This window comes from Podarcis gaigeae (assembly GCF_964106915.1).
Source record: "Podarcis gaigeae genome assembly, chromosome: 1".
Lineage (NCBI taxonomy): Eukaryota > Metazoa > Chordata > Lepidosauria > Squamata > Lacertidae > Podarcis > Podarcis gaigeae.
The window spans coordinates 15,544,761-15,567,382 of NC_139678.1; the positions used below are offsets into that span (position 1 = coordinate 15,544,761).

General features: G+C 48.0%; 1 long non-coding RNA gene across 1 annotated transcript; it reads left to right on the forward strand.

Annotated features, from left to right (window-relative positions):
- The first annotated feature begins 18,007 nt into the window (after positions 1-18,007).
- Positions 18,008-22,309, forward strand: LOC310845038. The gene is made up of 2 exons (XR_014564432.1): positions 18,008-18,189; positions 20,110-22,309. It is a non-coding gene; the product is annotated as an uncharacterized lncRNA (long non-coding RNA).
- Positions 22,310-22,622: the final 313 nt, after the last annotated feature.

Consider the following 22,622-nt stretch of genomic DNA (forward strand, 5'->3'; position numbering starts at 1 on the left):
AATAAAGTGTGCTGGTTCCGTGGGTTACCCGAGAGGCGAGGTCCAAGTCCAGTCCATGGTCAAAGGTGCAACATGGAGGCAGTCCGTAGAAGCTGAAGCTGGGTGCAGGGCAGGGAGTCGGGCGAAGTCAGGAACAGGCATGCAAGCAGGGAGCCAGGGCAGGTGAGGAGCTCAGGCAGGTAAGCAGGACAGGGTCCAGGCGGGAACCAACAACGTTGCTCCCACAACTTGGGACTGGGGCTGGCCGGCTTTTATCTGCCCCGAGGCATAGGGCGGCCCCGATCCTCTGGTGACTCGCCTCTCCTGGCCTGGAGGCAAGCACTCCCCCTGCGGGAACTTAGTTCCCTCCGCCTCTCTGTCCTGAGCCTCTGCAGCTCAGGAGAGGCTGGAGGGTTACCGGACCCAGAGGCAACCTCAGCTTCCTCTGACGGGGCTGAGAGTGGAGCACCTGTAGGCAATGGGTCCTCCATCATCTCAGGAGCCAGAGCAGACTCAGCTCTTGCCTGCACCTGAGGATCCAGCACAGGTGAGGACCCTTCAGGCTCAGGCCCCAGCTCCGGCTCAGCTGGTTCTGGAGGCGGGGAATCCTGTGCAGGGATGATGGGAGTTGGTTCAGCATCCTCAGGTTCAGCATCCGAGTCCGAATCCCAGGCCATCACATGCTGTTCTGTGATGCGTTTCCCATTCAACCAACTTCTATCCAACTCGAAAACGTAAGTTGCTTCATGGGGAAAGAAATTGGGGGGGGGGAGGCATCCCCACCCCACTCTCTGGTGTGTACAGCAACACACAAAAAGAACTCGAAACGCAGCAGAAAGAAATGACCTCGCTGCATTTTAAGCCACTGATGTGTGATGCTTTTGAGATGAACCAGCCTGTCATTCAGTTAACAGCACTGTCGGACTGAAGGGCAAGCTAGCAAGGCAACAATGGACCATCTGCTTGTAGGAGGAGAAGCCAGAAAAGGAAATCAGCATAAGATGCCTAACTGCTATTGAAATGTAATCGATTAATCGATTAACTAAGCAGTAGGGATAGTCGTGAAAGCCTCCCATCTGAATTAATCCCTAGCTGCGGAGCTGCTTAATTACCTGATTATGTTCCCAGAGCAACACTGATAAACTTGGAATCCATCGTTCTTATTTACAGAAACTGCATGGAGTCAAGACGTTCCTTTTCTGTAACTCAGAGATGGGGAACCTTTTCCGTCCTACGGGGTGTGTTTTGAGCAGCCTTCAGGAGGGCAACTTGCAAGCATGTGGGTGCCAGCAGTGGTCCATTCTGCTGAGCACCATAATAAAGGCCTGCCCCCTCTAGCCAACAAAGTAGGGGTATAATAATTAATTGAAAGAATAAATAACCAAAATCAGTTAAAAACACAAAGACAACAAATACATTATTCATTCATTCATTCATTCATTCAATTTGCATTCCACCCTTCATCCGTAGACCTCAGAGTGGTGGCTCCTGGAAGCTGTCTCCATGGGACAGCAGCCACACCCCAGGAAATGGTTTCAACTGGCCAGCTAAACCAGGTGAGGGTAGCCAGTGGGTCTCAAACCCTCAGGGAGTTAGGGACCTCCACTGCATGCAAAGACAGACTCCGGCAGGTTCAGCAGAAGAGGCCAATTGTGAGGTCCAATGGGCAAGAAGGTGGTTTCTGCACCTGCTGTAGAGGGAAGTGAGGGGTTGGCGGGACAAAATATACACCAGGAAGCTTAGTTGGGTCAGAGTCGAGTATACCCTTCCAGAGTTAACACTAAATACATTACTTCTGGTAAATGAGCCACTATAACTGCTAGAGGGCTGTGACAATTTGTATCCCGGGCTTCTTAGACTCATCTACCCATGTACTATTGTGCACAGTGGCGTAGCATGGGGGGTGCAGGGGGGGCCGGCCGCACCGGGCGCAACATCTGGGGGTTAGGGTTAGGGGGCACAAATCCACGGGTGAGGGGGCGCAGATTACTTGCCTTGCCCCGGGTGCTGACAACCCACGCTACGCCACTGATTGTGCAGATGCAATTCCCACTCCCCGCCCCAGTTTTCCTACCCCACTATGTTAACCAGGTATGGTAGCACATCTAGGAGAAGGAAAACACTGGTCCTAAACCTCCGCTGCCTACACAAATCTGGAGTGGAGACCCCAGGGTGGTTGAATGGTGCCTTGCACGCCTCCTTCTGGCAACTCCTGCAGCCAAGATGGTGCCAAATGTATTGCTCTGCTTTCCTTTGAACCACCTCAGTGAGACTGAGAGTCTTGTCATCTGGGAAGCCCAGAACCTCCCTATACACTACCCAGGTTTGTGCCCGGTGTGATGGCCTGGGACTCGGGCTAGGACTCTGCACAGGTTCCCCTGCAACAAGCACCAGCTGGGCCGAGTCAGGGGCCTGAACCTGCCTTGGCTCCAGATGCGGGGATTACCTCCAGCTGGGCAATCACTTACAGCTGCTCCGCTACCAATTGGGTCAGGAGAGGCTGAGGCGGCCTCTGGGTCTAGTAACCCACCGACATCTCCCAAGCTGCAGAGACTGAGGTCTGAGAAAAGGAGAGACCTGAGTACTCGCAGGAGGAGTGTTCGCCTTTGGATGAGACAGGGAGGTGAGTCACCGGGGGATCAGGACTGGCCGCTACCCCGACAAAGATAAAAGGCTGTCGGACCCCACCCCAGGTTGTGGGAGCAACATTGAACCTGCCTGAGTCCCTGTGCCTGACCCTGCCTCATGTCCTGCCTTGGTCCTGTCGGACTGACTCCTCACAGAACCCTTGGATTCGGGACCTGACCTGGACCACGTTGCTCGGGTTACCCCCGGGCCCAGCACACCCTGGGGAGGCCACTTTGGTGCTGCTCATGCAGCGGTTTGGCTTCACCCCCGGAGGTGCACTCCACTGTCTCTTGAGACAGACGGATGTCAACAACAGCAATGAAGTTCTTTTCAGGGATGAACGTGGATGTAGCCCCAAGGTGGTACAATGCCTATGTTGATTCCTGAAAGGGGCTTCCTACTGTGAGTTGAAGGCATCTTCCCAGAACTAACTTGGTTAGCTACACAATTGGGAAGGGCGATAGGTAAGGCTTAAGGGACCCCTGACCACTAGGTCCAGTCTTGGCTGACTCTGGGGTTGTGACGCCCATCTCGCTTTATTGGCTGAGGGAGTCATGTGCCCAGCATGACTAAGCTGCTTCTGGCGAACCAGAGCAGCGCACGGAAACACTGTTTACCTTCCCGCTGGAGCGGTACCTATTTATCTACTTGCACTTTGATGTGCTTTCGAACTGCTAGGTTGGCAGGAGCAGGGACTGAGCAACGGGAGCTCACCCTGAGCTCACCTTCTGATCGGCAAGTCCTAGGCTCTGTGGTTTAACCCACAGTGCCACCCGCGAGCCTCGAGAAGGGTGATAGCTCGGTGTTAAAAGCGTCTGCTTATCATGCAGAAGGTCGCGGTCTCGATCCCTGGCATCTCCAGCTAAAGCTAGGAATCTCCCCTTCCTGGATCCTGGAGAACAGAGCCAGCTGTGACAGTGATGTGACTCAGTAGAAGGAAACTTCCCTACATTTCCAGCTTCGATGAGTAGTAGCACCACGGATGTTTTCAGCATGATGGGAAGAAGACGCAGTATATGCCAGCAATATATAATTAACTGCTACAGTACTTCCAGCGCAAACATGCACGAGTTGGTTTGAGTACTGTTAGCAGCGCTTCCCTTCATTCCGGAGGATTAGATGTTGACTTTTCGTTTCTGCATGCAACACTTGCTGCTGTAGGGCGAAACAGAAGGTTGCACTGTGCTTATCCTTGTGTGCAAACAATATAAATAGATGTCAAATAGAGAACGCCGCGGAGCCATCTTTCTCCCGACAATATGGTAAGCCTCAAAGACAGAAATGGATTTCCTGCTCGCTGCCCGCTACCTCTGCCTCAGTTGCTATAGCATTAGCCGGAGCCTAGCTTTCCAGAATGAGGGAAATAAAATAAAAACAAGCATCTACAATAAGTAGCAAACAACAACAACATATGCACTGCTCCCAGGAGGTGCTGCTAATATCGAAAGGCTTTCGGGAAGCCGCTCGTCATTCTTAGCATGGCTTCGAAGGCTGAGAACAACTGTAGCGTGGAAGAATATTGTGCATCAATTTCGTTCAACAGCAGCTTTAAAGGGAGAGGAAATCACTCCAAGCGGTGACTTTTTGTGTGTGTGAAAGCAGCTCTGTATATTCTAATCACACCTCATTGCTGCCAAGTCCAGATCTATAAGAGGGGAAAGAGCTGAATCAGAACAGCACAAGAACGCATGCAGAAGGCAACCTCTGCTGCAAGGTTGAGGGAGTTCTGCAGCACATTTTACTAATTCACCTCCAGCCCCGCAGCGATAACGTGGCGGTTTGCAATCTCCAAGTACTCTTGGGGTGGGGGTGGGGAGTGAAGTGGATTGGGGGTGGGGGAAGCATTCATAGGAATCCTTGGTGCAATACTGAGCTGCACAACCGAGAGAGACAGATTTCCAACCAACTCATTAAGCAATTCAACTTAAATCCATAAATGGTACTTCTTGCACTACCTTTAACTCAGGTTGTCTTCGCAAATAAATGCCTCCTGAGAAAATAACAGATGCCGGTTGCGGAGGCAAATTGCACAGGCGAAAGATTGCCTTCTTTGGCATTTAAAACAAATATTTTGTTCCAGATTACATGGTGATGCATTATACCAGGGCACGCTGCTTGCCCAGCTAATCTAAGTACTATCTACCTCAAGGGTGGGGAACTTTTTGCAGGCCGGGGGCCACCTTCTCTTCCAAACGATCATCCAGGGGCCACATGGGCAGAATGCACATTTAACTTTCCATAGCAGCCTAGGCTCTTCTTGTACACACAGGGACTTCCACCCAAGCAAGCAAAAGCCATTATTAGAGTTCAAGGACACTTTACACATAGGAAAAAACACCCAAGGAGGTTGCAAAAGAAGGGGTGGTGAGTAGGGCTGTCATATTTCAAAAAGTAAAAAACAGGACAGCAAGTGAGAGCCTACCTGGTGAGAGTCCTGAGGGCCAATGAGAGACACCTAGGGAGCCTTATCTGGCCCCCGAACCTTGAAAATCTCCATCCCTGGTCCAGCAACTCTCCAGCAGCCCAAATAAAGGTTTCCATGCATTCTGCCACTATGGGGGGGGGGCGGAACTGTACACTCTCCCACTTCAAGTGCTGGAGCACACAATCTGGGAGTCACAGACACTACCAGAACTAGTAAATTATAATCTTATAAATCTCTAGCACAAGTGTCGCATTTGGGGGAAGGGCCCTGCTTTCTGGATTATGTCAACCTGTATGATATACTCCCGATGTTTTAGACTACAACATCCATTATCCCTGATCATGGCTGAGTGAAGCTGATGGAAGCTGTAGTTCAAAACATCTGAAGAGCAATCATTGATCTGTAGTGATTGATGGGGCTCATCTGCCTTCCAAGCACCAGGTGATGCTGCTGGTTCCTGAGAGAAGGGGGTGCGAGGTGCAGGAAGCTGCCTTACTCGGTGAAGGCACGGCAGTGGAACCATGCTTCCTGCCACGATGCTTGCACCGTGCTGAGCTCCCTGTGCCTCGTCCGTCTCCCTGGTCCCTCTCCCTCTCAGGAAACAGCAACAATACTCAGTGAGCAATACTGCTCTGCCCTTCCCCACCCTGCTGGCTGCTACGGCCTCTGATGTCAACAGTTCAGGAGTTAAAATGAGGGATGGACATCAGTATGGTGCACTCTCGTCCCCTATCAACAATGCTCACAAGAGGAGCTTTGCGGAACTGGCATTGTTACAGGTGCCAACATAATGCCTGTTCTGCATTGGTACCACCAAACTTTGAAACTCCCTGCCTGTTGACATCAGGCAAGTGACTTTACTGTACTCTTTTCGGTGCCTCTAAAAACATTTTTGTTGAGACAAGCCTACAAGGTTTGGTAGAATTTTGGTGTATGTTTTAAGCTTATTGCTAATTTTAATATTTTTAATTTTTTAAAATAATTTAATTGCTTTGTTCTCTTTGTAAATCGGAGGTAATGCATAGCCACCACATCTATGAGCTCCTTTTGGTGAGAACCAGTGCTCCATCTAAAACAAGCTTAATGGCTGCCAACCTTAGGTATTGGATTGTCTGAACAAGCACCAGATTCACATGCAATGGCATGCATGTATCACAGGAGGAGTGGGTGACAATTTCTGGAAAATGCATGGCACCTCCCTTCGCATTTGTTAACAGCCCAGCCTGAACAACAATTGGTCTCTCTCAGTTCCTGGCCAGTAGAGATTAGGGGTATTCTTATGAATGGTGACATTTTCGGCGCACAGGGAGAAGAGGAGTTTTTTCACCGTAGCTGTTTCTTCTGGATAACAGAGATGTGTGAACTGCATATTTAATGTTCATAAGAGGCTTTGAAAATGTAAAGGGCAGTTTATTTATTCTTGCTTAAAATGATTAATCGTGGTCCTGAGGCACAAAAAGAAAGCATCGGAAGCTTTTCCAAGCACAAACTTTCACGTTTCAGGTCTCAGTCTCTAGCTCATCATGGGCAAGGCTCGGTGCAAGCAGTTTGCCTTAAGTATAATAAACATGTACGGGTGTTCTCATGCTGCAGTGCACTGAGCCACTGACAGGGGGTGCTGTAGAGTAAACCCACCCAAAAGGCAGTGGATGAATGGCCCAGGAGCACCCAAAACAAACTCCAGGAGATCCTTAGCAGCTGCCCTACTCTACTAGCTCCTCTAGCTGCGTCCTAGAATTCCTGTCCCCAGGATCCAAAGCCCCAGGTTGCCTGGTGCTGCTACAAGCCACCGTACTCCTCCCTGGTCAACCTGAGGAGCTTGAGCTTCTGCTTCTACTTCCACGGCTGAGTAGGAGCATGAGTTCCTGTAGGAGCACAGGAAGGTGGCGATGAGCAGTGGCAGGCCAGCCTGGTAATCCGTTTCTGCAACAGAAGATCCCCAACTGACCGGCGCTTCTGGCCTCCTTCCTGCTCTCCTCCTGCTACCAGGCCAACCTTTCATCTCCCTTGGCTGTGGTGGACAGCAAAAAGACATAGAAGCGTGTTTTGGTCAAGGAAGGGGATGCAATTTCTGGAAACGGCTTCTCCCTCCCAGCAGAGCTCTTTGGAGCTGCCCTGCGTGGCTTCTTGCACCTCCAAGCTTGGAGCCACCTAGGAGCCACATGGAGAGGCTCTGAAAGCCCTTCCAATCCTTCCCCATTTTCCTTTGCACCTCTGACATTGGAGTTGCAAAGGAGAAGGGGGGAGAAGGATCATAAAGGACTAGAGGAGCGGTGGGGGATCTTTGGCCCACCAGATGTTCATAGAATCATAGAACCATAGGACTGCAGAGTTAGAAGACACCTGAGGGTCATCTAGTGCCTGCAATGCAGGAATCTCAGCTAAAGCATCCATGACAAATGACCATCCATCTAAAAAATCTCCAAGGAAGGAGAGTCCAAAACCTTCCAAGGGAGTCTGTTCCTCCGCCAATCAGTTTTTACCACCAGAAGGTGACTCCTGATGTTAGTCAGAATCTCCTTTCTTGTAACTTGAATCCACTGGTGCATGATCTCTCCACCAGAGCAGGAGAAAACAAACTTGCTCCACTCTCCTTGTGACAGTCCTTTAGATATCTGAAGATGGCTGTCGTATCTCCTCTCGGTCTCCTCATTACCAGGCTGGACATACCCAGCTCCCTCCATGACTGTTCCTCATAAGTCTTGTTTTCCAGACCCTTGATCATCTTGGTTTCCCTCCTCTGCACACCTGCCAGCTTGTGAATGTCCTTCTTAAATTGTGGCGCCCACAACTGAAAACGTGTTGTGCTGCTAACTGTGGGCAAACCACATGGCTTCGTCTTTTGCAAGGAAAATCTAGCAACGAAAGGATGGCTACCTACAAGTAGGTTCCCATCACTACATGAAAATCCAGACACTGCTGCTGCTGACAGAGCGAAGACTTGGCTGACACTGGAGCTGCTGTGGCCAGAAAGCCGTGCAGTTTGTCTGCCACCTTCTCAACGGGGGCCTGAGCTGCTGTGGCTACTGTTTGGGTTGCCTGGATGATGGTTTAGAAAAGGCTGCTCTGGTCAAACACTTGTTGTTGTTGTTATTTAGTCGTTTAGTTGTGTCCGACTCTTCTTGACCCCATGGACCAGAGCACGCCAGGCACTCCTGTCTTCCACTGCCTCCCGCAGTTTGGTCAGACTCATGTTTGTCGCTTCAAGAACACTGTCCAACCATCTCGTCCTCTGTCATCCCCTTCTCCTTGTGCCCTCCATCTTTCCCAACATCACGGTCTTTTCCAGGGAATCTTCTCTTCTCATGAGGTGGCCAAAGTATTGGAGCCTCAGCTTCACGATCTGTCCTTCCAGTGAGCACTCAGGGCTGATTTCCTTAAGAATGGAGAGGTTTGATCTTCTTGCAGTCCATGGGACTCTCAAGAGTCTCCTCCAGCACCATAATCCAAAAGGTCAAACACTACATAATCCATAATGCTTACCTAGGGGGAAATGTACCAATAGGACCAGTGAAAGAGAAAGGGGTAAACTTTCACACCAGGGCTGGTTGCAAACTGCAACAGGTGTAACTAAATTGCTAAATGCGCATTTCGGGTGTTCGTGTGCTGAGTTATAAATGCAATGCCTCTCTGATGGAAAATTGCTTCATCTATCCCCCCCTTTTATAGCATTGCATATGCTTGCATCTAATAGTTGGAGAGTTAGTGCAATCCAATTTCTCTGGCTTTAAAAAAACAACAATGCTAAAGCGGAAAACTATAACTTGCAGCCATTAGTCCACATTTGCAATGATCTATTATGTTCTCAGTGCCTAATTCCACCGCCCTGCATGAAAATGAAATTAACAGGATCATTTTCGGGATGAGCTTTATTTTCAAACACAATGTCTTAAGATGTCAATAAAGCAGCAGCTCATTGGGCAGAGAAGCTTTATATTTTGTCAGTTGTTGGTTATATATATATATATATATAATATATATATATTTGCTTTGTTCCAGTAACAAGAAGCCGAAAGCACCAGCCTGAAGATGACGAGTGAGACCTCGTCGAAACGTCGCCTAGACACCCCAACTTTTACACGGGAAGACACCCGAGGACACCAAAACCTGCATTCCTGTACCCGTGAAAATCTACGAAAGCAAATATTTGCTTTCGTATATATATAAAGATCCACCGATACGCTGGGATCCTTTCAAGCGTGCTTCACAGAACAGTGGGAAGCAACGATACGATCTATCTTGGAGTAACTTCACACGCGGCATTTTCCAGTTTATAAAACGGTCGTTAAAAAGAAAGCGAGGGAGGTGAATGATTATGGAAAGCGCGGTGTACGTGACAAGTCACGTCTGCGGCAGGATGGCTCGGGAAAAAACGTATTTATAAACTCTTCCGGTTGGGTGCTTATAGATTGGCAAGATTGCAACCCAGAAGATATGCATTTATGGAGGATATAAACTGTCTTTGCGATTTACACACCAAAGGAGGGTACAGCAGAAGCTGCCAACCATGTGGCTGCCAGCACCTTCTCAGAAACCCACAATGCACGAGAGGCTGTTTGCTCATTCCTCTCGGTTCCTGGCTCAGTCCCTGCTGTGATGGACACACACCCTTAAGCCTGTCCATGTTTTATTGGGTGCCAGGGTTGGACACCCATCCTCCCATCCTTCCTGAGTATAGGAGAGGTGCAAAGAGCATGTCTCTGTGAGTGAAGGTAGAAAGGTCTGGTGTAGATGCTCCCCACAACCCCCACTGATAGGGTGGCCGATGCAGAGGCATGTCTGTAATGTTTTATAGCCTTGTGCCTTTTGCTGCCCTTTTGGATATGGCAGTCATTTTGTGTTATGCCGCACCCCCGTGGCAGCCATTTTGTGCTATGCCATGCCTCCTGCAGAAGCCATTTTGTGACTGGTGCCCATGGCACTTCTTCCACTGCGAAATGCTCCCACATGGCCCAAAAGGTTGGCAACCCCTATCACGGTAGCTTGATGGAAGAGTGGGTGCTTTGTTTGCAGAAACTACCAAGTTCAATCCTTGGCAGTGCCAGGATCAGGACCTGAACCCCACACTCTGGCGAGGCCCGCTGCTGAGCCTACATTTATTTTCAGATCTGACAAGCGGGTGAACCAAACGAACCTTGTAAAATCCCCACAGTGCCCCTGGATCTAGCATCATTCTGGAATGCAGTGGCATAGCGTGGGTTGCCAGCACCCGGGGCTGTGCAGAGGGAGGGAAATGGATGGAGTAGACATGCACATTCAACTGCCTAACGGTGTTCGTGTCACCCAGAAGATCGCAACCACTGAGATAAGAAAAGAATAGTCGTTCCGTTGTCTGGAGAGGTCGCTTCCTGGTTCGCAAGGAGAAGCTGTTTTCAACAGAGCCCAGCAACAGAAGTGTGCAGCTGTGTTGATGCAGCACTAGGTGTTGAAATTTTGCAGCCCTAACAATTTTGCGCCCAGGGCAATTGCCTCTGCACACTATGGCACTGCTGGAATGTTCTAGGGAATTAATAAGGTGACTAGAACCATCAGCCCAGTGCGGTTCATAACCTTGCAACCAGGTAAGCTCACTAACAGAGTAAGGGACCCGGGGTCACTTCAGAGCTGGAGCTGTGGCCCTGATCCCTGGAATCTCCTGTTTAAAAGGTCTGGGAGGATCTTTGCCTAAGATGATGAGACTGTGGAGAGCTGCTGTCAGTCAGAATAAGCAATAGTGAACTAGATAGACTAATGGTTTGATTCAGTATACTATTATTATTATTATTAATCATTATTATCATCATTATTTTCTTATACCCAACCCATCTGAATGGGTTGCCGCAGCCACTCTGAGCACCTTCCAACAAAAATAGAGGGAAACTGGAGGAGGGGGGAACCATCAAGCATTAAAAACTTCCCAAAACAGTTATATAGTTGTTCAACTCTTTGACATCTGCTGGAAGAGTGTTCCACAGGATGGGTGCAGCTACCAAAAAGGCCTTCTGCCTGCTTCCCTGTGAGGGAACCAGAACGGGTTACTTCCAGGTTTTGGGGTTCACGCATGCACAGAAGCACCGAATAGTAACCCGCGCGTGCGCAGACGCAGTGGATGCTTGGATTGTGAACGTGATCCATGTGGGATGCACGTTGACAACCCACAGCGGCAGGTATATAAGGCATGTGGCCTCTTGGTTGTTCATATGCCTTCCTCCTCAATGGAAGGGCCCTACCTTTACTACAGGTTTTGGGATCTGTGGCTGCTGCATCTCCCCTTGATACCTACACTCAAAGGTAAATTCACACTTCCTGGATTATATGAAATGACAATCTGCCTTGTGAGTGCCAAAGAACACTGCCTGATTTCTTTCTCACTAAAATTCCTGCTTCTTTTTCAATGGTCCTGATCTGCTGCAGACCATGGATCCTTGGTCAGTTGGACAGTATCCAATCCATTATTCAGTCAGCATAAGGATGTACACTTCCCCACTCGACGCACTGTACCCTGCCCCAAATTTGCTCTGAAGGGTTCAGGGAACCCCCAAAACAGGTTTAGGAGGCACCAGAGAAGCCAAAGAATAAAACCATTTTCCTCCAGCGCTGTGGAAAATGCCTCAAACAAGAGAGGCAATGCTCTATAATGGTTGACTTCATGATAACAAACAGCGACCAGAAATAGATAAAGCGTCAATAGCCACAATTAGTGGGTCAATATTCATTAGCGTAATAAAAGAGCTGGCCATAAAAGCAATGGGCTCCAACTCAAGAGGATCAGTAGCCGAGTTTCTGTTTACATAGCCAAAACAAAATAGCTGATTTCAAGGTGGGGAGACCACTACTAAGGAGTGGTTCTTATCAATTCAGCGCAGTCCTAATTTCATCCCTGCTCTGCCACGATGCTTGCTGGGTGGCCCTTGGGCCAATCACTGGCAGGGATTGGAAGGAGCTGGAAGATAAAGGGGCTGGGAAGAGGGGGGACGTGCCAGAGGGCACGACTGGGGATAGGCTGGTGGGGCAGTGGGAGGAAGAGGCAGAGGATCTTGGGGATGAGACTAGTGAACTGTGGGGTTCTGTGCCACCAGTGAGAATTAAAAAAACCCTCCACCAGCAGCTTCCCCATAGGCTGCGCCTGCGAGGCATTTGCCAGCAAAGTCAGGAGAAGGGGCTCGGGAGCTGGGTGCAAGTCAACAACAGCAAAGGAGAGGAGAGGGAAGCCCAGGCGTTGACTGGACAGCCTCTGGAGATCCCTGAACATGCCCATGCAGAGCTTGTCTGAGGCCTATGGTGGGAATCCCCAGTCTCAAAGTGGCTAACATTCTCCTTTCCCTTCCTCCCCCACAACAAACACTCTGTGAGGTAATTGAGGCTGAGAGACTTCAGAGAAGTGTGACTGGCCCAAGGTCACCCAGCAGCTGCATGTGGAGGAGTGGGGAAGCGAACCCGGTTCACCAGATTACGAGTCCACTGCTCTTAACCACTACACCACACTGGCTCTCACTGGAGCCCTTTGTGGATCATTCTCCCCACTGAGGTGCACCCAACATCATTTTTTTCTTTCAGGAAACAGGTGGAGACCCGCCTTTTCCATCAGGCTTTGGGATGTGGGAATTGTGATGGCAGTAATTTGTGGATAGTTTGACGATGATGCTTTTATTATAAGTTGTAGTAAAGCAAGTGTTTTTACCTCGAATGCCTGCTGTGCTGTTTATCGCGTTGTAAAGCACCCCGTGGCCTTTTGGCATAGAGCAACACCCAAAATAATTTTGATAGCATTTTGCATTCATTTCTGAAAACGCAACTAGTCATGTTTTGGTTGATGCATTGGTTAAGCCAGGGAAGTACAAATTTGGGTAGTTTCCATTCTCCATGAATGAGTCTCGAAAGGCTTGTTCACATGTTATACCAAGCACTGGTCTTTACACATATACTCACATCTGAGCAACAGAGTGTATCTTTATGGAGTTGTACAGTTCAAATACCTGGGCACACAGGTACACAAATTGTACACCAGACAATTGTATTGCATGTACACTCATACGGCCATCCCCCTTTAAAGCCATCTAAAGGCAGCCAATTCCACAGGTTAACTTTGTGCTGCGTGAATAAATACTTCTCTATCTCTGGCCTTGAATTTTCTGCCAATCAGTCTTGTTGGATGGCCCTGAAAGGTAGACACAGCGGTGAGGGGTGGAGATTTTTTGCATCTACGTTCTCCATACCAGGCAGAACGTTATAAACCTTCTGGAGTGATCCAAGGCCAGTTTAGGCCACAGGAAGGCATCACAATTGATTAAGGTAAAACCGCAATTCATCTTCCTTCTCCCTTTTTAAATAAGTAAAATCCAAACATTATTATTCAGTCGTTACCTTGGAAAGTTCCTTCAATAGTTGGGTTCAGTCCATCACAGTATAACTAATAAGCTGCCCTTGCTTAACTCTGGCTGGAGAAACGCAATGATACCCAGAAAGTGCTGAACTGGCATTCTAGAGGACATTGGACTTAGCAGCTTTTGGAAAGAAAGGGGGAAAAACGGCACTATAAATAGAGAGCTGGAAGAATCCAACTATGTTAATTACGGTATAAATAAGGCACGCTTCAGCTGTGTTTACACGTGCACTTCATTCTGGATTTGTTCTTATTCTTGTTGGCTTCACACACACAACCCCATCCCCCAATTGCATCTGAGCCTTTACAACGGGGTGGGGGTTTGTTTCCCCCCAGTTTGCATTCCCCCGTGGGAAACATTCCAGGGTTCATATGCCAGTGGGGAGTACGCTGGAGAGAAATGCAGCCATCCTTTGAAATCCGCACTTCTCTGAATTTTGCTACGAAGTTCTCCAGCCAAGTAATGCGCACGAAAATACATATGCTCGTGTAAGATGTGCAGATGGATGTATCTATTGGTGAAAATAACATGCAAAATTGCATTGCGCTGTAATGTGCCCTGGGATCTCCAACATTTCTCCAGTGAAAATAGGGACATCCTAAGGAAAAGCGGGACATTCCGGGATCAAATCCAGAAACCAGATGGCTTCTCTAAATCAGGGATGTCCCTGGAAAATAGGGAGACTTGGAGGGTCTGCCATTCGCTTTGGGATCTGGCCCCTCTCACTGGTGACAAGCACGCACACACACCCCAAACAAATTACCCCCAAGACAATATGATTCCCTGCTCTGCTTTACGAGACATACTTGCAAAGTCTTTCATTCTAGGCTGTTCTGACGTTATTCTGCGACACGCATATGAACCTGCATGCACAGGGAAGAAGTGGTGCCATGCCAGCTGACACTCACCACTGACACCTACAGATTGGGAGGGCTGTAGGAAAGGGGAGCCTAACCCTTTGTGGCTTAGGGCCTTCCTATTTACAGGACCGCCTCTCCTGGTATGCCCCGCAGAGGGCCTTAAGGTCCAGGAATAATAATAGTTTAGAGGTCCCAGGCCTTAGGGAAGTCAGATTATCCTCCACCAGGGCCAGGGCCTTCTCAGTGATGGCTCAGACCTGGTGGAATGCTCTCTCCCATGAGACCAGGGTCCTGCAGGATTTAACTTCCTTCCGCAGGGCCTGTAAGACAGAGCTATTCCACCTGGTTTTCAACTTGAACTTAGTCTGATCTTTTATTCCCCTTCCTTCCCTTCCCTTCCCTCCCCCTCCCCTTTTTATGAAGATTACCCGCTCTGGGATCCCACAGCTATTTCTCCTCTGGCCTCCTCGCTGGCCCAAATAGGACTAATTTAACCAGCTATCCCTGGTGATCATCTAATGTTTATTGGATGGATTTTCCCCTAAATTGATTTTTGAATTTATTGTTTTTCACGCTTTTATACTGTATTTTATGCTGTTTTTTGTTGTATCACAATTAGGTGTTTTAAATTTGTTGTTAGCTGCCCTGAGCCCGGTTTTCTGAACCAGGAAGGGCGGGGTATAAATAATTATTATTATTAACGTGCATATGTTCATGCCCACCAGCTCATGCCCACTCTCCTTTCAGACAATGCACAAAGACTTGGGTGCATAGAAACATTAGTGGGAACAGTGTTGTGCAATGGGTGCTGCTGAGCTGGAACTGAGAGGTGACAGTGTGAGTCTCTTTTGTTGGTGTCTGATGTCTGCGAGCTGCAACACAGCCTGCCTGCCTGCCTCAATGCCTGCCTCCTCCCAGGTTCAAGAATGCCATAAATGCTACTCTCCCTCCACCAGGAATCTGACCACATAAAAGGCTTCTCCTGGATCTTCTTACAGGCCTGTGGAAGTTGAGAGCCCAGGAAACTTCTCTCCTGAAGGAAGGGAGGCGTACGAGTTCAGCCCGAGTGAATGAGTGACCATTTGCCCGAGGTTTCTCTGCTACAGCTGCAGACAGCTTATGGTAATTTTAAAGAGTATTTATAGCCAGCTTTGATGAGTTCCCTGCAGTATTTCAAAGCTCGTTGCAATCATTTGGCATTTCTAATGACTCCTCTATTCCCCCACCTACTCTCTGTGCCTAGCCTAACCAAGCGACACTGCGGTTCCTGCAGGTGTAAAGGTTTCTGAGAAAGCAGAACTGTTCAAAGGTGTGTCCACACCTACACTGTTGTCTCATCACCATTCTTTCTGATACCAAACTCAGATACCTATCAGACCATATCTGCATGGCACAAATGCCACTTTAACCATCACTTTAACCATCCCCCCAAAGAACCCCGGGAGCTGTAGTTTGATTAAGGTGCTTAGAGTTGTTTGTTGCTGTTTAGTTGTTTAGTCATGTCCGACTCTTTGTGACCCCATGGACCAGAGCACACCAGTCACTCCTGTCTTCCACTGCCTCCCGCAGTTTGGTCAAACTCATGCTGGTAGCTTCGAGAACACCGTCCAACCATCTCGTCCTCTGTTGTCCCCTTCTCCTTGTGCCCTCCATCTTTCCCAACATCAGGGTCTTTTCCAGGGAGTCTTCTCTTCTCATGAGGTGGCCAAAGTATTGGAGCCTCAGCTTCACGATCTGTCCTTCCAGTGAGCACTCAGGGCTGATTTCCTTCAGAATGGAGAGGTTTGATCTTCTTGCAGTCCATGGGACTCTCAAGAGTCTCCTCCAGCACCATCATTCAAAAGCATCAATTCTTCGGCGATCAGCCTTCTTTATGGTCCAGCTCTCACTTCCATACATCACTACTGGGAAAACCATAGCTTAGGAGACCTGTATTCTACTCACAGAGCTGCAATTCCCAGAGTTTCCGGAGAAAAAGGAATCACTGTTAAACCCCTCTGGGAATTGTAACTCCAGATGAGTTGCTAGAAGAACCTTATTTCCCTCAAAGAGCTGAAATTCTCACGGTCAATTCCTCTCCCCAGGGAACTCTGGCAATTCCAGTCTCAGTGCTTTCCAAGGGAATGGGCTGGTTGGGGGATGGGGACTGAAACAGGCCTCCTCTCCAAATGGGGGTCAGCCTCTCCACTCTTAATGGCCTGCCATCATCTTTGCAACTCTCTGATATCTGTCCACCCAGACAGATTTTGCTACAGACCCTCCAAGTGTCCCTATTTTCCAGGGACAGTCCCAGATTTAGAGATGCTATCCCGGTTTCTGATTTGATCCCAGAATGTCCCATTGGAGAAATGTTGGAGGGTGTGTTACCACCACCATCCAGCGTTGCCATATAAAACTGTGGGAATCAGGCCATGGATAATAAACTAAGGCCCAGTAGTAGGAGCATCCCATACCCCGCAAGTGTTCGAGAAAAACCAGAACATCCTGTTTTTTATCATGAAAGCATGGCAGCCATTTTAGTTGCTGTGATCTCACGCAATTTTGCAGTGCAATCTTCTCCTGAAAAAAGCACTTGGGGGTGGGCTGCAATCTTGTGTGGTACCCCACAAAAACACATGGTTTTTTTGGATGCCTTGACCGAAAAAGGGCTTTTGGGGAAAGGAACCACAGCACGAAATTGCATGAGATCACAGCAACCCAAATGGTCGTCGTGTTCTTGCGATTAAAAAAATGGGAAGGTGGCGTCCAGGAAGATGGCACCCTGAATTTGGGTACCCCACAATGTCAGGAGGAAGGCAGCAAGTCCACTTCAACACTCCTCCCCCTGTCTCTCACTCAGGGGGAAACTCACCAAGTCAAACTTGCCCTCTACCAGGCTTTTGCCCCAAGTGAGGGTCATAGGCCTGTTTCATACAGGACCTGGAGTACAGTTCCATATTTTGACCGACAGTGCAATTGCCCCTGTGCCTCTGACACCATAAAGTAATGACCCAAAGGATCAAGCCCCTTTGGGGTCTCCCCTTCAGAGACAGCTATGCTGCCCGTGGCAGAGCTTGTTCTTCTAATAAGGCAGGCCAGGGATTATGGCAATTGTAGTCTGGAAACATCTAGGGGGCCACAAACGCCCCACCCCTGATCGGAGCAGAGCGCCATATTGTAATGCTGTGATTTATAGGCGAAGCCCTTCCTTCTGGATGGCTTCATTTCAAATGGTGAATTTGAAACTTCCATTGAAAACTATAAATCCACAGAGTGACTCCCCACCCCCCACCTTACAAGGCAAAAAAAGAGAGAGAGTTTAAATAATCACACCCATGAATTAGACAGCTTGGGCAGACTCATAACCTATGAATTACAGGGTGGTACGTGAACAGCATCGCAATGTTGCCTTCTACACTATTAATTTTCTTTTTCTTCTTCTTACGTAATTCTTCCTAAGGGTTCAGGCATTAATGGAGTACTAGAGCTCCCAAAGCAGACAAGAGACCAGCACATTCCAGATTCTAATTTGAATTGTAATTTTTAAAGCATTGAAGAGATGTCCCTTTGCCCCCAACCACTGAAGGTATTTGTCATCCCCTCCTCCCTCCGGAATGACAGCCCCGTTCGACATTTCTCTCCTCATCTGGCCAAGGTTCTCTGCCCAAGTACTGGATAAACATTTAGATGATAGATTTTTCTGGTGGTGTTGGAGAACCAATGGTGTTGGGGAACAAAATCCCCCGTTTTCTCTGGGAAGAGGGATCGATGGTTTGGGAACCGCTCTGTAAACGGTAGTTCTGTGAAGGGAATAAAGGACTCGTAACAACTCTCAGCACCCTTCACAAACTACAACTCCCAGGATTCTTTGGGGGAAGAAGCCATGACTGTTCCAAGTGGTATCGTAGTGCTTTAAATGTGTGGTTCGAATTTGGCCAGCGTTTGCCATCCAAAGGTATCTGTTTCCCACCCTCCAGCTCTTGAAAAGCCTGCATACGAGACCTGCTTCCAGCAGACTTCTGAAGGGGCTTTCTGGCCTTTGGAGTTGAGGCAGAAAAAAAATGGTTGTTGGCCCTGAATTCCCCCACCATTCCTCTTTGTTGCAAGACCCTGGGTTCTAATGCTATGAGAGAGGTCTGTTAGCTTTTTTTCAAACAGTGCACCTCTGCCATGCTCTCTTTACTTGCCTTTTTTCCAAGCTAAAAAAACCCCAAACATTGTACAGTGGTACCTCGGGTTACAGACGCTTCAAGTTACAGATGCTTCAGGTTACAGACTCCGCTAACCCAGAAATATTACCTTGGGTTAAGAACTTTGCTTCAGGATGAGAACAGAAATCGTGTGACGGCGGTGTGGCAGCAGTGGGAGGCCCCATTAGCTAAAGTGGTACCTCAGGTCAAGAACAGTTTCAGGTTAAGAATAGACCTCCAGAATGAATTAAGTTCTTAACCCAAGGTACCACTGTAATCTTTTCTCACAGAGAATTTGTTTCAGTCTCTTAGTGATCTTGGTTCCCCTTTTGGGGATTCCCTGGAACTCAACTGCAAAACTGATGATTTGGGGCATCTCCACCCCCATCGTTCTGCCCGGACACTGAGGTCCAGCTCCGAGGGCCTTCTGGCGGTTCCCTCAATGCGAGAAGTGAGGTTATAGGGAACCAGGAAGAGGGCCTCCTTGGTAGTGGCACCTGCCCTGTGGAACACCCTCCCATCAGATGTCAAGGAGATAAGTAACTACACAACTTTTAGAAGACATCTGAAAGCAGTCCTGTTTAGGGAAGTTTTTAATATTTGATGTTTTATTCTGTTATGTACTAAAGTTCTCACCCTGGGCCAGCAGGGGGATACTGTAGATAGTTATGCAAATAAGGGATCAAAAGTGATGTTCAGTGATTGGATAGTTTTAGAAAATTGTTACAGTTACGTTGTACTGGCGCTCCATATAAGCAGGCTGACTGAACCTTCAGTTCAGTTCTGTTCTGGCCTGTGAATAAACAAGAGCTGTTTGAAGAATCGCTGTGTCGTCTGATATGTTCACCCACAACTTAACATAAAAGGTAAAGGTACCCCTGCCCGTAAGGGCCAGTCTTGCCAGACTCTGGGGTTGGTGCGCCCATCTCACTCAAGAGGCCAGGGGCCAGCGCTGTCCGGAGACACTTCCGGGTCACGTGGCCAGCATGACATCGCTGCTCTGGCCAGAGCCAGAGCCGCACACGGAAACGCCGTTTACCTTCCCGCTGGTAAGCGGTCCCTATTTATCTACTTGCACCCAGGGGTGCTTTCGAACTGCTAGGTTGGCAGGCGCTGGGACCGAGCAGCGGGAGCGCACCCCGCCGCAGGGATTCGAACCGCCGACCTTTCGATCGGCAAGCCCTAGGCGCTGAGGCTTTTACCCACAGCGCCACCTGCGTCCCCAACTTAACATATTCTGTTTTTAATCTGTTGGGAGCCACCCAGAGTGGCTAGGGAAACCCAGCCAGATGGGCGGGGTATAAATAATAAATTTATACAGCAGCAGTTTGGGGGGGCATACATGTATGTATGTATGCATGTATTGCTTTGTTATTCTAAAATGGCATAATATATTAAAATCATAAAGTGGGCATGTACCTTAGGAATCAGCTAGAAATGTCAAGTTTGCTAAATCAACTGTAGCTAAATTTTTTTTAATAATAATAATAATAATGTTTTTAGCTAAATTGTTATCTGGGTTTGTTTTTCTGGACTTTTGTGCCTGCTGCTGTGGTTAGCATAGTCACTTAAATAAGACAAAGTCCAGAGAGAAAAGTCTTGAAAACGCATTACTGAGGAACCGGGGGGGGGGGGGGGTGTAATGTGAGAAATAAACAGAGCAGTTTTGTGCTTTCTTACTTCAGGCCTTGTACAGATCAGGAAGACATCCAACCAAACAAATGGAGGAAAACTCCCTCAGAACTACAGAGCACAAACTACCTTACAGCACTCTGCCTGGTTGCTAAGTAACATCACCTCAGCCACCCTCTTAGCTGACTTATGGATAACAAAATTAACCCATAAATTACATATGGAATGATCTCTTCTGTTACCCTTCCAGAAGTTATAAATCTTTACAGGTACAGTTTTATTGTTTTTCTCACCAACAGACGCCTCTCCAGATCTATTAATACCGTAAGATGAGGCTTTCAGATTTGAGGATCAGTGACCTTGCCCCAATCATAATAAATTATCGTCCTGCCCACCGCCCCCGCCATTGCACCATAGTACCTGACTTTCCTTGAGCTTTTCTTTATATGAGCCAATTTATCATAAAAGAGGTTGGAGAGGAACAAGGACTGCGGAAAATGTATCCCGAGAAAGCTAGTCAAAATTGGAGCCACTGAAAAGCCTTCATCCTAATTATAAAAGACTGAACCTCAAGAATAACCAGTATGAAACTATTCTAAAAAGAAAATTGCATCTCCTCCACTGTGCTCTGATCTGCGTGGGAAGATACCTTCTTCTTATCTTCCCTTTTGTTTGACTAGATCTGGGTTGGCATGTCCGCGCTAAATCATTCTCTAAGTCTTGCCTTGTTTTTCAAACAAATTATCAGACCAAATTACTTACTCCGCTCAGATAATGACGCCATTCAGATTGTCTAATGTACAATTTCCTGACACGCTCTGCAGTGGTTTCTTAGGAACCCATTCACAGGGAGACCTGAGATCAGAACCTCTTCCAGCCTCAGTCCAGCCCTAGGAAAGGTATTAATGTGTAAATGTTGCATAAGAAGGTAGTGGGGATGCACTGCAATGCGCACTGCAATGCGCACCCCATGCAAAGTAATATAGCGCAGGTAGATTGCATCCTTCCCCAACTGTTTACAGTGGTATCTCTGGTTACGTACTTAATTCGTTCCGGAGGTCCGTTCTTAACATGAAACTGTTCTTAACCTGAAGCACCACTTTAGCTAATGGGGCCTCCCGCTGCTGCCGCGCTGCTGCCACGCGATTTCTGTTCTCATCCTGAAGCAAAGTTCTTAACCCAAGGTAATATTTCTGGGTTAGCGGAGTCTGTAACCTGAAGCGTATGTAACCTGAAGCGTATGTAACCCGAGGTACCTCTGTATTCAGATGAAAACTACCAGCGGGGGCGGGGGGGAGGAATTCAGGACGTTATACACCAGGGGTCAGCAAACTTTTTCAGCAGGGGGCCGGTCCACTGTCCCTCAGACCTTGTGGGGGGCCGGACTATATTTTGGAGGGGGGGAAATGAACAAATTCCTATGCCCCACAAAAAAACCAGAGATGCCTTTAAATAAAAGCACACATTCTACTCATGTAAAAACACGCTGATTCCTGGACCATCCGCGGGCCGACTTTAGAAGGCGATTGGGCCGGATCCGGCCCCCAGGCCTTAGTTTGCCTACCCATGTTATACGCCTATCGGCTTAGAGTTCTGAATTTCCTTAGCTCAGGGGTGGACCATCTTTTTCTTTTGTTGAGAGTCGTATTCCCTGGGGATAATCTGCCAGGGACCACATAGCTGTGGTCTCAGGGCGGTTCAAAGAAAATCCTTGCCACCCATACGAAGTTACAAGTAGGGCAAGGATGCATGATATTAGGCTGAGGGCCATGAAAGGCCCTAGGGCTGGTGTGGCAAGCTTCTGGCCCTTCAGAGTTCTGCTGAACTACAACTCCCATCAGCCCCAGTAAGTATAGCCAGTGACCGGGGGGATGGGAATTGTAGTTCAGCAACACCTGGAGGGCCAAGGGTTCCTCACACTTGCCCACACCTGCCTCAGGTGGACGTAGGAGACTGACTTTCACCTTCTGTTCTGTCCAATAAGCAACACTCATGGGAATCACAAGCCACACAAAGCGTTGGGTGTTTAAGGAATATGTTCTGCAAGAGCACCTGACCCAATAAAAGTGACATATTAATATTAATAACATTAAGAATAATATGAATACATTATCACTGCAAACCAAATGATTTTGATTAAACTGTCCCCATACAAACTCAGTTCACTAAGGTACAGAGCTCTCTGCTGGGGTGTTTTTGTATATCCGACGTTGTCATAAAAGTTGCGGCATAAATATTTCATGAATAAATAAATTGCTGTTTTTGTTGCTTTAATTCTGTAAGGTGCCCTAGAAATATTAATGCTGTAGGGTGACATTTTGATAGAACAAAACAAAGAATAGATATGAAAATTATGAGAAAATCTTAATGCGAAAGCTATTTAAACATTGCGTAGTGCAGTAAATATATACAACCAGATGGGTCACCTTCTCTATTACACATAAATCACCTCTTCTAATTAGTAATGATCCGTTTATTGCCTTACCTGTCCCATTCCCCAATCACACTTCCCAACGCCCTTGGTTCAGTTCACATTTAAGCCTCGTAGGCTACAGTCCTATGCATG